The sequence below is a fragment of the Molothrus ater genome, chromosome 2, assembly GCF_012460135.2.
Source record: "Molothrus ater isolate BHLD 08-10-18 breed brown headed cowbird chromosome 2, BPBGC_Mater_1.1, whole genome shotgun sequence".
NCBI classification, from domain to species: domain Eukaryota; kingdom Metazoa; phylum Chordata; class Aves; order Passeriformes; family Icteridae; genus Molothrus; species Molothrus ater.
In genome coordinates, this window is record NC_050479.2 from 53,245,002 (window position 1) to 53,263,385 (window position 18,384).

An 18,384-nucleotide genomic window follows, 5' to 3' on the forward strand; every position below is an offset into this window, starting at 1 on the left:
CTTTCTTTCTCTGGATATTGTGAAGAAGGAAACTCAAAGAAACATTACTGATATCCAGATGAAGAGAAAAATGGATTTATAGCAACCCTTGAATTTTTTATATATTTCATATTGGTATAGTAAGAAATGTGTTTAAAATCATTCATGTACTAAGCCATTAATTTAAGGATTAGTGGAAGCTGCCATCTCTGTTAGTTTTGCATGGCCTGGTTTTTGCCTTTGGGCCACAGGGATGGCTTCTTTGAGAAGCTGCTGGGAGTTTCCATGCCCTGCAGAGCCAAACTGTGATGGCTCTGGAGGCGGACTGCTGGGCCAATGAGAGATGCTGGTAATGCCTCTGTGATAACATATTTAAGAAGAAATCAAAATAAAGGTCATTGTGCTATTGTAATTTTCCACCCAGAGAAGAGAGGAGTGAGAACATGTGAGGAAAGCTATTCTGCAGACACCAAGGTGAGCAGAGAAGAAGGGTAGGAGGCGCTCCAGGCACCAGAGCTGAGATTCCTCTGCAGATCGTGGTGAAGACCATGGTGAAGCAGCCATGCCCCTGCAGCCCGTGGGCTCCATAGGGGATGCAGAGATCCATCCTGCGGGGGAGCCAACACTGGAGCAAGTGGATGCCAGGGAGGAGGCTGTGATCCTGTGGGAGACCTGTGGAGAGAGGGGCTCTGCTCATGATGGAGCATCCTGTGCTTGGAGGACTGCACCCTGTGGAAGAGTGACCCACACCACAGAAGTTTTGGGAGGATTTTCTCCCCGTGGGATGGAGTTCACAGGGAACTGTTGGCTGTAATCACTTTGCTGTCATTCACATGCCTTGACATATCTCCCAGGATTTGACCAGGCAGAGAGGTAAGGCTGACCTAGGAATCCAGTTTACTGTAGTCATACACAAGTAGAGAGGACAGTGAGAACACTTCGACAATCGAAAATTGGTATAGGTTGTGTAAATCTGCAGCTCACCAGGTTTACTTTGCAATTAGCAGTCAGTGACAATGTACACAAACTCTTCCATTCTTTGCTTATAATTCCTGATTAGCTATTGATTTCTATTAAGCAAATGCAGTTGAAGACTTTCCATTTGAGCTGAACACGAGGTAGAGAAAAGTTCCTGTGCTGAGGACAACTGACTGACAAAATATGATTTAGGCCTTTTGAGTCTACCTTTGAAATGTTCTGTTGTCTGAAATGTTTTCTGTTTACTTCTCCTTGCCCCCCTTGTAAACTCTTTGTATTTCCCTCAAGTTCTGATTTTCATTTGTATTATCATAGAACTGAGTCAACTCATTCAAACTTTGAAAAAACTACATATTGATAAAAAATGATAAAAAAAAATCAAACAGGAAATATTTTTCTGTTAGTTTACTGAATTTTATATATTCTGTAAAGGGTGTAAGGAACTCCATATTTTTTGACAGAACGACAGCCTAGCTGTGACAGAACCAAATAGAGAAGGACAGAGGATAAGCAAGGTGAGGAGGATAATTCCAACAGTTCAGCCATAACGTGCAAATGCAGCCTAACATTCACTGAATGAGAGGAGAACAATTAAAAGAAAAAAATAAAAATGAAAGTGTTTATAGGTGTTTTATAAAGATAAATGATGAAGAGGGGTGTGAAGATGCATAAAATAGCTATAACAAATCTTTATTACCAATTTACCTGTAATAAAATATGCCCAGATGGAAAAGTTGAAGTTTTTAACATGTTCGAGACAAGCTATGGTTCCACTGGTGGATAAAAAATTCTGAATAGCTGCACACACCTGAAATAACCCAAACTACTTAAGTTTTGCCAAAAATGAAATGCATAAAATTCTGGAATAACTCAATTCAATTTATGAAATAAATATTATTTACTGTAAGTGTGTTGGATTAGATTTTTTTGTTCTGGGATGGGGTTTGTTTTTGTTATTGTTGTTTTTTTTTCTTTTTATTTATTTTTGATATTAACACAGACTTATTTTGTATAGGGAAAAAAATTAAATTTTAAGATGAATAGAGCTGTGAATTTTGGAAATACAGATTTCCTCCATTCATGCTCTTTACCCCTCTCTGAGACCTGACACTCTTTGCCATGAAAGCATATGTGTTTGGGGTTTTAAACAGGCTTCAAATATAAGTATATTAATATCATATCTTCTAGCTAAGCTGGATCTAAAGGTTTATACAGTTTCTAGGATGTGAAAGATCATAGACATTCTCTAGTCCAATGATGAACTAAACTCTTAGGGAGCACAGTTTATGCTCTTCACATTTTTCAAGACCTATAATTTAGTCAAAATCTGATGAATCTCATCTTAAAAATTTTGAAAACTCCAGGTAAAGAACTGAGAAGTAGTACCATTGCTTAATAATCAAATTTATTATAAAGGAAAAGAATCAAAATAAAATTAAAAAAAAACAAAACAAAACAAAACAAAAAAAAAACCCCAAAAACTTGAACCCTAAACAACTTGTTTAACAGATGGCTCTACTAATTTGAAAGTTAAGAGCATACGCTATCTCTCAACTGCCCTGCATTAGAAAAGACAGTCCTCTTTTCTAGACCCAAATCTCACACCAACCTACTCAGACCTGCTGTTCTCATATATATTACTGTAAATTATTTACATAAGACAAGAAAAATGATGGAAACAGGACTGTTTAAAAATCTCATTTATTTACTGGAAATACTGAATTTCCAAAACCTCTCAGAGACCCACAACTCGTCTTCCAGCACATAAGTGACGGTCAGACACACAAAAAAATCAGAATTGACCAATCCTTCTTATTCTCACTTTGAATTAGTGGCCACACAGGGATCTTTCCCTTTGATCCGTTTCACAGGAGTTGCACTGATATGAACGAACTACTATTTTTAGTATGGATACTCATGTCTGAGCCAATCACAATACATTTCTTCAATGCACAGTCACAACAGAAGGATTCCTCTAAGTGCACAGTTGAACTGGATTGGTTTAGATTAGCTCAGGATGCCAGGAACTGTACCCAAGTACTTATTCTCTATGTTGACCAGTCACACAGACTAGTGTGACTGGCTCAGTTGTAAATATTCACACTGCAGACAGGGAAAGTTAGGTGGCTGGACATTGGTCAGTTGGTGACAAGCAATTCTCTTTCATTTGCATCACTTCTCTTGGATTTTATTTCTCTTTGGGTTTTTTGCTTTTCACTACAAATCAGTAGTAGCAGTACCAGTAGTAGTATAACTACTGCTGCTATTACTACTATTATAGTTTTTTTTAAACTGTTTTTAACTCATGAGTTTCTCACTCTAACCCTTCCAATTCTCTTTACCCCATCCTTCTAGAAGCATCTGTGTGGTGCTTAGCTGTTGCTGGGAGTTAAGCTGCAACAGAGGAATGTACACATATATAAACATTTTTTGTCTCCTGAAACACCCAGTCAATAACATTGAACCAAGTATGCTGGAAGCTTTTTAGGTGATATTTGTCTTTCTGCTTTTCCTGTTTTGATGCATGTTTTACCATGAGCTAAAGTACAGGCTGTCAGTCTGAGGGACTTTTGTCCTGTCTTGTTTTACATTCAGCTTCTGTACTAAAAGAGTGCAGCCAACACTCCACTAGATCTGACCAAATAAAAACCAGTGAGCAGGTTGATATATATTCTGTGAGGCTTTTCTTTTTCATAATGTACATTTTGTCCATGCAGAGCTCTAATATGGAAAGACACGTTTCAGTTTAAAATATCAAAATACAAATTGTTCAGATATATTAGAATGTTGGTCATTTCACTTTTAATAGCCTGATTCAGGGTGTAAATATTTTGTATACAAATTAAATCAGGCATGCATCACTTATTTATTTAATGGCAGACATTTGAAGTGTCTTCTTTGTCAGAATTGAGTCCTTTGGCAAACAGGCATGTTGTACTACATAGGCATATAAAACATTCATGCTACTGTAGTGTATGCTGCTAGAAGTCAAAGCAATGGCAGAGGAAAAGAAAATATGAGTTGCAGCAGAAATTAGCCTGAGGAAGCTGGAGTGATCCAGTTGTGTTGCTAACTGCAGAGGGATAGGGAAACACTGAGTAACTGATCAAGTGATAAGTCTGGAGACAGAATTTCTAGGATGAAAATCACCAAGGTATACAAAGCTCAGCAATGATAAGGACATAAAAGGCATTATGAGAGCAATTTTAAAAGTTCAGCTAAACCAGCATTATTTTTCCTCCAGAAGCAGCCCAAACCAAATTACTATGGAAAATATCAACAAACCTGGTATTTCCATTGACTATCCCCTTAGTTTTCAACACTTTATACTAATTGAGATTAATATTGCATAAGAATTAGATGGTTTATGCAAACCATAGCCTTCAGAGGACTTCCCTTTTATGAAAATATCCAACCTTCACTTGTATCCATTTTAGTTTTAACAGCCACAGTTTCCCTTACTTTTCCCTTTACTTTTTCCCTTACTTTTTCCCTTAGTTTTTCCACTTTCTGACACTATCAGAAGAAATACGCCATTTTTGGGAAAACAAACAAACAACCCAACCTAACCCAACCGAAGTCAACAGACAAAAATTCCAATCAAACTTGTAACGGTGAAACGCTGGCTTCAACTGATAGTTCCTTGTTCCACTACAGAAATAAGGAGTAGATAGTTGATTCCTCATCACATTTTCATGCCGCTGATGATTTTGTAGTTATCCATCATAGTCTCTTCAGTTACTCATTTTCCAGAGTGAAGAGCTGTAACTTTGAAACTGTTTTTAAGGAAGCCATTCCATACATCGGATCATAATTTACATGCTTCTGTGAATTTTTTCCCTTTCTGCTACATCTGTGTGGAGAAGGGGTCATCACTGCACAGTGTATGAAAGGTACTAATGAACAGTGTTATTGTATTAATGAAGCGATAACATACTATCAGGTAATATATACTATTACATAATTTGTATTATTAAAGAGATTCTAAGCTTTAAGGTTTGTAGTTTTCATAGAATAATTCTTAGTCCTCTAGAGATAAAATTTCATTAATGTGTTGCACCTCAAAAATGGATTAATAAGAGAAACTATGATAAATTATTGCATGAACATTGGTGTCATGGATGTATCTTTTCTAGGAGTGTATATTTTACTTTGATAGAAAAGCCAACAACCAAGAACATTTAAAATATTTCTACAACTTGATTGTGCTTACTTCGGATGAATGAAGAACTAAAATAAGGTTAAATTTGACCTACAATGAATAATAATGATTGCAATCATGCAATATTGTATCTTAAGAAGATGCTGAGAGAGAAAGCAGGACAACAAAAGTTAATAGGGAACAATAAAGTAACAGGAACAGAAAGTTCACTTTACCTAGTAAGAGTGTAGCAAGATTCTTATAGTGAATAGAATTTAGCATACAGTATTAATGGCAACTCCATTCTTTGTAATGTCCATGTTTTCTGTACTACTCTTATGATGTTATTTCATTTTATTTATGATTCTATATTTTCTCTGTCTTTTTTTTTTTTTTTTGGTTCTCAACTGGATGTTTTTCATTTGATTCTCTTCTACTTCCTTCACTGCTGTTCATATGCATACCACAGATCTCACCTCTTCAAATACTGAGTTTTGAATAATGTATTTGATGCCTTTGCACCTGTTTGTGTATTGATAGCTTGGCATTCTTTTACATATCTGCACCTCTCCCACGTGCATTCCATTTTTGTAATGCTTTGACCTTTTCTTACTTATGTGCTCTACTATTCTCATTTTGTCTTTAACAAGTTTTCTCTCTCCCTTTCTACTCTGGATATAAGTGTGGATATATGATACACTTTATACTCCCCCATCATTTGTTGCTCAACTAATTTTCTAATGAGAAAGTTTCCTCAGAACTGATATTAATTTGGTTTGAGCCATTTATAATTTCACTATTTTTTGTACTAATATTTTTGTCTCTCCTTGCACAAGATTATCTTATTTATAAATGTATGAAAAGTGTAAGCAAGCAAAAACCAGAAGAATGCAAACAGTTTTGGGTCTCTGTCACATCAAAATATGCTGTTAAAAACATAATCAAAAAGGTATTGCCAGAAATCTGTAAAAATAATAGAAGGAAGGGGAGATTAGAATTTATTTTATTTTACTGGATTTTTACTGAATTTGTGAAGAATCCTGACATTCCACAAAGATAAGATGCTCTTGTGACAGGTTTCACTTGATAATGGATGTAGACCAAAGAAGATGAAAACTGATACAAAAAGAAAGAAACTATTTGTTAAGCAATTTAAAATAAATTAATATGCTTTAAGTATTGCTCTGCTAAAAGTGCAGAAACTTTATAATGAATGCAAGTTGCACCAATAAATTTGACATTTACTAATATCTCTTTGCTGCCACTGAAGGTAACAGCAATAGGCAGTAGAGCCAGTGCCTGTAAAAAGCTAAGGAATATTGCTAATTAATGCAATTAAAATTGCTTTTACACTGGTCACTCAGCATAAGTGGTCTCAAACATACAGTGGGTCATGAAAAATTTATAAAGATGTCTTGTTTTGAAGCCAAACATATCCTTAATAGTGAACTACAGAAAGCAAAAGCGAACAGTAGTTTAGTGGTAAAGTATAAATTAACACACTGAAAAAATTATTTTATTTATTTGAAAGAAAAAGCTTTTGTTATACTCTGTTGTTATACTCTACAGGCAAATGATGAAAGTAAAATCTTTTTTAACATTGTTTTCCAAAATATTTGTGTTAATTTGCAAGTCTTCCCAAATAGAGAATAGCCAGGGAATAGCCTTTCTCTAGGCCATATATAATTCCGGAAAATTATTCATTCAGAGAGCTAGCACTTTAAAATGTAGGTCTGAAAAAGAAATTAAAAATATGTGTCATAAGATAATGCCCTCACAGGGAAGAGTAAATGTTCTTTTAAAGCATATCCTGTGTCCAGCAGAGACCAGTTGCAGATGCTTCAGGAAAAAGTGCAAGAAAAAGACACAGTGCTCTTTCTGCTCTTGCATCACATCCATATCTAAAGGGTGCACCTGGCCCATCTTTCTATGGTCAGGAGTCATAATCAAGGTCAATGTGGTTCATCACTGTTAAGCCATGCAGTATTTGACTCCTACTGTTTTTAAAGGTCATCTTAACTTTGCTACTTCACTCATGTATAGATCTCATTTCCTCCACTGTGAGTTTCAAAGACATTCTTCTGAAAGTTTTTACCTGTATTCAGCCTTCACTCTATGCCAAGGAGTTTACCTGATTGCTTAATCTGGGAAATTGTCTTTGGTTTGTTCTGTACTATTTAATGGAATGAAAAATAAACTGGCAGACTGTATAGGGAACATGCCACTTTTCTGTATCAACTCTATAACCATCAGAAGGTGGCTGCACATAACATCTCCCCCAAGCTGTCACCATCTTATTATTATTTCTCATCACAGTATCTTCCTCTTCTTCTTATAAAAACCATTTGTGTCCTATGTTGTTCCATGAGTGTTTTCCAGTTACCAAAACCATCTGAATTTGGGATATTTTAGCAAAGTCTCAGACATATAAACACAATTTTTGAAGAGTCTCTTATGTCATTTATGATTTTTAGAAACACATTAAATCAGTGTAAAGCAAAACTCTGCATAACAGCAGTATAAATTTTATTATACTTAAATAAAATTCTGTTAGCATCGGAACAATTATGGAATCAGTTGCCTCATGAGAAACAAAATGCACCATTCTTTACCAATATTACTGAATTAAACACAGAGAGTTTTTTCAGCTAACTGCTTTAAGATAAACGACTCCTAAAATTTTTGAGGAAAACAGAAATATTGGGATATTGAAGGAAACAGCATATTGATACTTGCAAATTTTTTCTCCAATTGATCTATATTCAAAACAACCTGTTTTAACTAATTGTTGCATTGCTTAGTATACTGTTTTGGTTTCATCCAGTAGATCTAGACTTCCATTTATATATACAGATAAATATACATATGACTATATAGAGGCATAGAAATACATGCAGAAATACTTGTGAGTCTGTGTGTGTGTGTGTGCATAGCATTTCTATCTATAACACTGTCTATGTCCATGTCTGTGTCTATGTTTATGTAAAACTTCCTTTTGACCTTTGTCTCATCCACTGAATCCCCTGGAACTATTCATGGGAAACAAGGACTCCCTGATGACCATCACAGAAGAGGGGGGTAATGGTGTCAGGTACAGAGATGAGAACAGGTTGCCTTTGTTGTTGCATGGGGGCAGACCTACCATGCTGCCAACAATGGAGTGGGCAAAGAAACTTCTGAAGAAGGGAGTAGCCTGTAGCCAGCCTCCTAGCAGGAAAAGTCAGCTGAAGCACTGGTACGTAAGACTAATTCACTAAGTCTTTTTAAAGCAGCTCCTGTGTAAAATGGGAGAATTAAGCTCACAAAAATATTTTTGATTACTGTATTAGTCCATGGGAGCCACATATTTCAAGATTTAATAGATGCTGGTTTCAATACAGCTGAAATCCAAGAAGAGATTCTTGAGACAAAATATTAGTTAAAAGAACTGAATTTGGTGCAATACTCTTATTATTTTAGTAATATGTATATCCTGCAGACATAAACCACTTCTATAGATACACATATTAAAAAAATGAAGTTACTTGTGCAAGCTGAAGGTGGAAAAAAAACTTGTTAATTGGTTGTAGTTAAAAAGGAATTTATTTTAAATCATGTCATGTGCACTTATTTTCCTAGAGTGGATCAAAAGTAATGAAAACCTGAAAAGACACAAATGAAAACTCAGATTTTAAAAGTTATCTATACAGCCTAACAAATGGATCATTGTGTGCATTGTATATCTATTGTGTTGTGGTTTTTTGTTTTTTTTTTTAATGAACATCATATTCTTTTAAAGGCAATTATATTTAAAAGCATTATTCCTCTGATAATTGCACAAAAAATACTGACCTGATTAGTTTCTCAATCTGTGTTGGCACCTGACAATGGAAAGTGAAATTAGAACTGACTCCCTTGCATATGTTTTACAATTTTTGTATCTCAAATATCAGTAGCACAGAACATTTGCCCAGATACTTGATACATATGCAGTCTTCTCTGTTTGTCAGCCAATGGTTCTAGGGCTGTGCTGCATCCATTCAGTTCTGTGTTTTTCCTTTCTTGCAACACATTCTGTGAAACCCTGTGGAGATTCTGCAAATTATTGTGCTGCATAAACTGAACTTTATCTCAGCTCCAGTTAATTAAATCAATAGCAAGCCCTGTGCTTTGCACAAGCAATACTGATGGGCTTTGACTGACAGCATCAGCTTTATAAGGCATCACAGCATAAGGCTTTGTATGGCAAGTGAGTGCTTTTTCCTTCTCTTCATCACAATTGCTGACATTTTGGCTATATCTAGCAGGTGACATGATTCAGACAGGGCAGTAGCATGGAATTTAATAAGAAAGTAAGAAGGCTTTGCCTGTGACTGAAAGCCCCTAGTGAGAGCAGTGGTGTGTAAACAGCCTTGCTGCTGCTAACGTGTTGGAAAAATTTTAAATTTAGCAGCAAGAACAAAATTATACTTTTAAAATCCCCTTTATAAAGAAACTTAGGTGACTAAAAATACAGAGTAATAGCGATATTTTTTCTTGTAATATCAAAAATTCATTATTAATGATCCTTGTGTATAACATTCTGCATTCTGGCAATATAACATTTATATATATATATATATATATATAGGTATATATCTATTCAGACTTGCAAAAGTGAAATAATAGGCAGATTGCATCCATTCCCAAGAGATGTACTACAGCTATTTTTCCTAGACGCAGGAAATTACTTTGAAATATGAAGCTTTAAAATTCTTTTTTTTCAAATTAAAATAAAAAGAAAACCTATATGTGTATAAATGTAGCTAGAAATAATAGCATGGAAACAGAAACTAATATGCATATATTATTTTTCCCATGCTACACATGTCTCCTAGGATCTTGAAAAAAAAAGAAAAATTTGACTTCATAAAAAAATGCACAAAGAAAAAAATCATAATTTAAGTATACTGGTTACAAAGGCCTTGTCATTGCCCATGGCAGTAGTAGAGCTCCCAAATACTGCATGAAAGAATGTTTAAATGGAATCATCTGGACTGAAGTAACAATAGGTATTTTTTCTTCTTAAATACTTTATTGTGTGCAATACTACTGCTTTTAATGCTTACAGAAGAAAACAATACTCTTTTAAAAGGAGTGGTTCAACTATCTTGAATCAAAGTTTTGTGATGCTCCTATTAAAAGATCCTTTATCAGTAGGTGATAAACAACATAGTTTAACATTTAACCTCTTATTTTCTATGTCAGATGCTTTTCTTAGCCTGATTTTATTTGTTTACAGGTTCTGGAAAGATTTCATCCTGAGTAGCCCAGATTTTTCTCTCAGGGCAAAAAAAAAAAGATTGTTCAAGTATAAATAATTTTTAAGTCACCATGACATTTTCTTTGGGAACCCATTTCTCTAAACTTTGAAACAAACGATTTGCTGACAAACATTTCTGCATTAACTTTTTTTTTATTGCTATTATTTTTGTACTGCAACTTTAAATGATATCACAATTTATAATGAAAGAGTCTTTTTAAAATTTGAGAGCTGAATTTTAGAAGTCTAGTATTTCTCAAAACAGCTAGGGCTTTCATGGCCATGCCTGTAGCAAAAACAAAGAGATTTAATTCATTGAGCTTTGGAAAATACTGCAAACTTCAGAGATGCAGATTGTTTTTGCCTTTCCACAAAACACTTGGTCATGTGTCCTCCAACCAGGAAAGGGTTGGTGGTGCCAGTCTCTGCATTCTCATATCACATCTATGTTTTTCCAGACAAGAAGGATGGGAAGTGTGAGTTTACTCTAATGACCATGAGGTCACAAGGCATTGATCCATAGGCAGCAGGGATGCTGTAGACACCCAGCTGAAAAGATAAAGCCTTAAGTCTTCTGTCATACAGAAAGAAGGAATGAGACAAGGAATTTTGAAAACTGTATGCTTTCTAAAACGGGGTCTGAAAGTGGAGAAGAAATCATATGAAAGAGTTGGGACTAAGAAATGGTATCAGTATTAACAACAAAAAAAAAAGCAATTCAGAAGCATGGATTAGTATCACATGTTCCACAAGAAAGGACATTAATTACAACTACACAAAACCCTCACTCACCCTGCAGATAGAGAAATATTTCCCAAAAAAAGAGATTGTTCCAAGACTTCCTGCAAAAATGGTGGAATTTTTTTGGTGCAGGGAGGGAACAAAGAAGGAAGAAAAATTATGTTGAATTGGAGATGAAATGACACTGAAAAAGTGACAGATTCAGGAAGAAATGTGCCATTACCATACAGTTCTTCTCAGCCTATTCATACTCTACAGAACTCCGCAGTTCTTTTTAATCCAATTTAATTCGGATGATTAAGTATATTGAAATAGCAACTGAGATGTAGTAAAAGCAGCCTGTCAGTCATATTTTCTCTGTCTCCCTAAGAAAAGCAGGAACTGACAGATAAAAGGACACCACAGTAGTATGTGTGGGAGTTGGGAGAGTAGGAACACTCAGAAGGGAGATGAAAGGACGGCGGAGGTTGTGCACACAGACTCAGCTGCAGGCACGGGGCCCTGCTCCTGGCAGCACTGACTCTCCAGCTGGGGTATGGTACTGAGACCTGCAGCAGCTACAAGAAAGCTGTCTGATCCTTTCCCCACAGGAATCTTCCTCAGGATACCTGAGGACCATAAAACAATCCAGGGGAAGATTTGCTGTACTGCTTTGGTCCTAAAAATATTTTGTCTTACTGCTGTTCTTACACCTGAGACTGTCCACTCTGTCTTTGCTTAGCTTTTTCAGGACACAGAAAAACAATTTATTTCAGATAGCTACTTTTTACCCTCATTAGCTTTATGAAAATCATTAGTGAAATGACCTCAAATACATTTTTCCTAGGGACCTTCTCAAGGAATCTGCTGTCCCCCTTTGCCCTGTAAATACAATAATTATCAATATAGATATATAGATGAAGTTAATCATTTTTTTTAATATTCCATTCCTGTGTGTTGTTTGAGTGAAACTTAGGCTACAGTGCAGCACTGCTTGCAGACAGCATCTTATTTCTTGTGAGTAAAATTCCTGTGATGTCTCTGGTAAAGCTTTTGTCACAGGTGATGGAGGTAAGGGAGCAATGGGAGTACAAACCTGCTGCAGTTTGCCTAAAATGCAGAAACATCTGCTTGAGTCATGAGTGGCTTGTTGGCTGAATTCAGCAGGGGAAAATCTGGCAATTAATCTGAAGTGTCACTATATTCAATAGAAATTGTTGTAGAGGGCTTCTGGGGACATAAATGTAGCTCTGGTGACCAAAGATTGCATATGTTTCTGTGGTTTATTCATTTTTAAAGACTTCACTCCACTCAAATAGTAAACTTTTTCTGAGAATAAAGTCTGCTTAGTGACTTTCTCCATAAATGGTGACCTACTTTGTAGAAATAGGTACGTCAGGATGGATATGGAAACTTTTAAAGAAGATTCATATATGTACAAATTACAGTTTATGGGAAAAAAAGTTATTAATTCATTTTATTCTGAGAGAATAAAATTTATTCTGCTTGGTGCCAATGTTGCCCTTTGGACTAATTGGACTAATTTTCGTATACAAACCAGGAGCAGAATTGCCATTCTCAATCTCTTCACTTCTGTTTTTCTGCCTGTTTCAAAATAATATTCCACACTGAGATCATACTTTAGTCTCTGGACAAGTATAAAATCTTTTAAATTCTATTTTAGGAGTATTGGCTAATCTGAAATACAATAAAATTATAAAGTACAGAAATTAATTCATGGGTTATATATGAGCAGCAGATCTTTCTAAAATTTCAATTTCTCAATTTTTCCAGCCTGTTATGCAATATACATCATGCATCTCAATATTTTTTTCTGTATCCACCCAGAGGACTGATTCAAAACCCACTTTAAAAAGCAGAATGATTGAAAAGGATTTTGGGTCAGTTCTGAACAGACTTCCAGATCAAAAATTATTTCAATCCTTTAATTTTTCTTTTAATACCTTTACAAATGAAGCTTACCAATGGAAAAATCCTGATGATATTGTATTGTTTTGATGGATCAACTATTTATGAGTTAGTTTTGTTCTATTTTTATGTCTCTGTGAAAACTTTCAATTTGACCATGCTGCTACTGCAAACATTTCTGTTTTTTTCATTTCAGCTAGTCTTCTGACAAAGAAAATTCTGGAATACTTACAATTTCTATATCCAGTTAATTTATGGAATCTCTTATCCTAATGTAATTGGAGCAATAATAATAAGCAGCTGTTTCAACTAAATGGAAAGGTCTGTCTACATGGAAAAATAGTAGAAGAAACTTTGAAGATACCAATATTTATCTCATGTATGGTTGGCTTATTTGTTGTCTTATTTGATTGTCTTATTTGTTTCTGAAGCACACAGGGCTACCACAAGCAGCATTAAACTTTAAAGCAGGGAGAGCAAATATGTTTCAAGGTTTTATTCTGTTTCCGTTCTTCTGTATACTACAAGTAACATATCTATAAGCTTAAACGTACTCCAGAAAAATTCATTCAAAGCACTTATGAAGATTTTCATAAGTTTAAAAGTTGCATTTTTAAGTGAATAATCAAAAGTGGAATTTGTCCAAAACAAGCACATACAACAGATACAAACTGTGGTTTTAAAACAGGATTTGTGACCATTATAAGTGACATGGAATGAGTCTCATTCAGTGGAAAAATTAGAATGCTGAATACTCAATTTCTCCCACACAGTTACAAGTAAATGTTAAGACAACCTGTCATTGTACTCTTATGTTTTGAATACCACGAAAGATGTGAACTTTTTCCCTTTGCAACATTACACAATGCCATGTAATATATTTTCAGAAATGCGGACATGACTTGTTTATAATATAATTATAAGCTAATTTTAAAAGAAACCAAATAGCTTTTTTTTTCCTACAGAAATACTTTGTTAAACAAGTCTTGAAATTGTTTAAAAATGGTACTAATCTCTTCTACATTCAATATTGGTTTTCAAGTTTTCAAGCAATTGAGTTTTCCTTGTAGCTATTTTAAAGTCTTGTTTCTTTCATTACAATCCTAAATTGAATCATCAATAGCTTAAGTTATTAAAGATTTGGGGAAAGCAGAGAGGAATGTTAGGAGAGCATTATACCTGGAAGTCAGCCAGGTCGGATATGTGAGAGCCATCCAGACTCCTGAAATTAAAGCTATTACTGAGTGATTTTTAACAATCAGAGGAGTTTCTGAAACACCAGCCTCACATTTATATCAACATCATCATTCCAAAAAAAAAAGAAAAAAAATATTCTAACATCTGGAAACAGGAGTGGTGAACTCTCCGCTAAAATTCTGTTCTTTATTGGATAATCAATCATCCTCAGAAGAAGTAGCAGCAAAGATGGAGCAACCCTTGATGTAGGAACAGGCTGGGGAATGAGAGGCTGGAGAACCCTGCAGAAAGGGACCTGAGGGTTCTGGTGGATGGCAAGCCTGGAGTAGGGACTGAGCGGAGACCTCACTGCAGTCTACAGCTACCTCCTGAGGGGAAGGGGAGGGGCAGGTACCAATCTCTTTGCTGTTGCGACCAGCGACAGGATTTAAGGAAATTTCCTGAAGTTGTGTCAGGGGAGGTTTATGTTGAATATCAGGAAAAGGTTCTTCGCCCAGAGGAGGGTGGGCACTGGAACAGGCTCCCCAGAGAAGTAGTCACACCTATGAAGCCTGGAAAAGTTCAAAAGCATTTGGACAATGCTCCCAGGCAAGTGGTGTGATTCTTGGGCTGTCCTGAGAAAGGCCAGGAGTTGGACTTAAAAGATCCTCCTCCAACTCAGGATATTTTATAATTCTATGACTCTGAGACTGATACAATACATTTGACAGATTTCAAATTTCAGATTCCAGTTTCCATAGCTCTCCTATTTATCAGAAGTAGACCATCAAACCTATACTTTTTCTGTTGCCTATTAATCTTTTGTCACGTTCCACTCTACCGCACTGGAGTGGAAGGCAAGTTGTTCCAAAGACAAACATTTCTATTATGAACGTCACCACAGGCAGCAGGTTTTTTCATGTCAGATTTGTTCATGGCATAAACATACTTGATAGATGACATTTAGTTTTATCTAAAATAAATAGTTTGATTAATTCATCTGTTTTCCTGCAATGAAGTATGTTGGCTATTTCCTGCCTCAGAGCTGATGTTTTTAGAAATATATCAGTCACATGGCAGCATCTCAAACTGCACACTCTGTATAAACCGCAACATATATACGCAGACCAAAATCTAAAAAAATCCCATCTTCGGAAAAATATTTCACACAAATGCATACAATGAAAAAAAAAAGGCTATTTAAAGTCCTTTATTCATTACCTGCTTTTCTTAAAATGAAAGATTGATTTGGTTCTATATTTACATTTATTTCAGTGTAGTTCTATCTCATATCCCTGCATCATCCAAAACTGACTATCTTTGAGCATTATGAAGAAAATCTGTCTAGCAAAAACATAGAAGTTATAAAACAAGCATAATGCTGTCAGGCTTCAAGATCCATCAACAAATAACAATAAAAACAAATTGTAAAAGCAATTTTTTTATCAAACCATAACATCTAGATGCCTTTGTCAATGTTAAAAGTTATTTTTAATCTCAGTGGAATTTGGCTTAATATCATAAAAAGTTATCTATCTTTAAATAAATTCCTATAATAAATAAAATTAAAAAATCTTAAATAATACCAAAGAAAATACATTGTAAGTGGGTTCTTTATGACTTTCTTTAACTTTAGCCTAAAGACCTTAAGACTACAGACAGTCATTAGAAACAACTGACCAGGAACTGAAAATGGGTACACTTAGTAGGGGTTTGTGCATCTCCTCTTGCTAGCTATGGTGAGTATGACATTACAAATACTTACTTGTTTCCAACAGTTTACAAAATAAGTCAGTCAAGTTTAACAAACATTATGATGCCCAGTTACTTATCAGTGTCCTAATAATTGGTTCAATGAAAGAAAACTTATTTTGTGCAACATCAGTAAAGATAGTAAAATCTGATCTGAACTGAACACTAACAAAGTTTTTCTCATGGAAAGTTTTCCCTCACCAAGGAGATATGGTTTATCCAAAGCTTTACTGCAATATTCTGTGTGTAGTATAGCCAAATCTTATTATTCTGTTAATTTATTATTTTATCCCACCATTGGTTACTCAGCTATGCAATTTAATTAAACTAAGTCAATTTCTATGGATTATTTTAAATAAAAATTGCATTGCTGTTTAATGATCAATCTTCTATTCTCTGTGACTGGCAAATAAACCTCCATCCACTTGCTTGCTCACTGTTGCCTTATCAGGATCAGGGGGAGAATCAGAATGGCAAAAGTGAGAAAATTCAGGGGTCAAGAGAGTTTAACAACTGAAGGGGAAACAAACAAAAAAAAAAAAAAGGCAAACAATTCATCAAGTGATGCAAGAAGAATCTCTCATCACTAGGAGATCAATGTCCAGCCAGTATATGAGCAATGGCTACCTTGGAAAAAATTCCCACAGATTTACTGCTGAGCATGGGGTTTCATTGCATGGAATATCGCTTTGGTCACAATGGGTCACTCTCCCAGCTGTGTCCCTTCCTAATTCTTGTGCAATCCCTAGGTACTCATTGACTGGCCAGAGTATGAAACAGAGAAGACCTTGATGCTGCATAAACACTGCTGAAACGTTACCAATGCGATTGTTATCTTATATTATAACATATATATTGTTATGTTGTGTTATAACTGTTATCAAAACAGTTTTGGTTGTAAATATCAAACATAGAGATGTGTAATGGTCTGTGTAATGCCCCAGTCTGCTTAGTGGGTTCAGGGGAAGATAGTTGTATCTACCCTAGGCAGTACATAGGAGAAAAAACAAAATTGTCAGGAGGTTCAAAAAATCCCCTTCTAGTTCCAAACTTTGGAGCATTCCAATGGAATAATTCACTTGGCAAAGTTTAATTTAGCAAACTTTAACTTGTCCAGATACAACAAGGGATTTAACCAGCTATTGATTGTAATTTTTCTTGGTCCACCTTATCGTGTATTTTGTGAAGAAAAAATGAAGAGAAAAGAGGAAGAGAAAGAGAAAAAGAAAGAGAAAGAGGAAAGAGAAAGAGAGTGAAAGAAGAAGAGAAAGAGAAAGAAGAAGGAGAGAGAAAGGTAGCCACCATCCTAGTGTGGTCTCAACAGCTTTTAAATCCAGGGTAGTGGAGAGCACCTCATAGCACATGCTTATGCTGATTTCAGCACCAAAGTCTCGTGCCTGCATTTCACACAGAGCAGAATGTTCCCAGCTGGCCCTTGCAGCTGACCACCCCCATTGTAGCAGTAGGCAGTGCTGACTTTTCCAATGCTCACACACCTCACGGCACAGCATGAGAAGGCTCAGAGGTGCTGGGGGGAGCAGAGAGCTGTCCCACCTTTGGCTGAGCTTGTCGTGTTCCCCACCACCCCCAAACTGATTGTTTTGAGCCAGTCAGCCTCTCCTCCAATCTCCTGCAGGCTGTCAAAAGTGAGCTCCATCCCAGCCAAAGTCAGCATTTCCCCGTTTCAAAATGAGCAGCTAGGTAAGTTATTTGGGTCACGGTAACTTAATGTGTTCCTAATCAAAGAGAAAAGGCTCAAATTCATATTCTGATTGTGTAGTCAAATGTTTCATTAGATGGTTAAAGAATTCTGCTGTGTTTTCTTTCTAAACATTGACGCACTGTCATGAGAAAATAACTTTTTGCCATAACATTGCCAGGAGGGAAAGTCCCATTTTTTAACTCTTCTGCCAATGCTTAAAGGGAGTAAAAGAAATAATATATAACTATAGAAACAGGTTATAAACAGTTGAAATTATAATAAATTTTTCAGGGAAAAATCTTGGTTTCTACTAATTTAAATGCATTTTAAACAACATATGTATTCAGAATATTCTGCACCTTCAACAGAAATTTTGCATTAAATTCAAAGAGAATTTTAACTATAGAAAAATTTTGCTGTTTGGTTTGTTGTTTTTTTTTAATTATTCGACATCCAGAATTTTATGCATTTACTTTTTCTAGTCTCTGGACAATCTAGTCAATTTCTCTTCATTCAAAATAATTTTCAAATATGAATTTAATACAATTAATTATGTTCATAATTAGTTATTGATACATTGCTAAATAATCATTTTGTAGTCATTAATAAAATGTGCAATCCTCCAAAGAAATATGTGCATTTCACAGCCACAACTGCCTAGCACTTAATTAAAGCACTAGAAAAGTGAGATTTAGGTAATGAGCAAAGAGTCTCTTAATTGTTTTT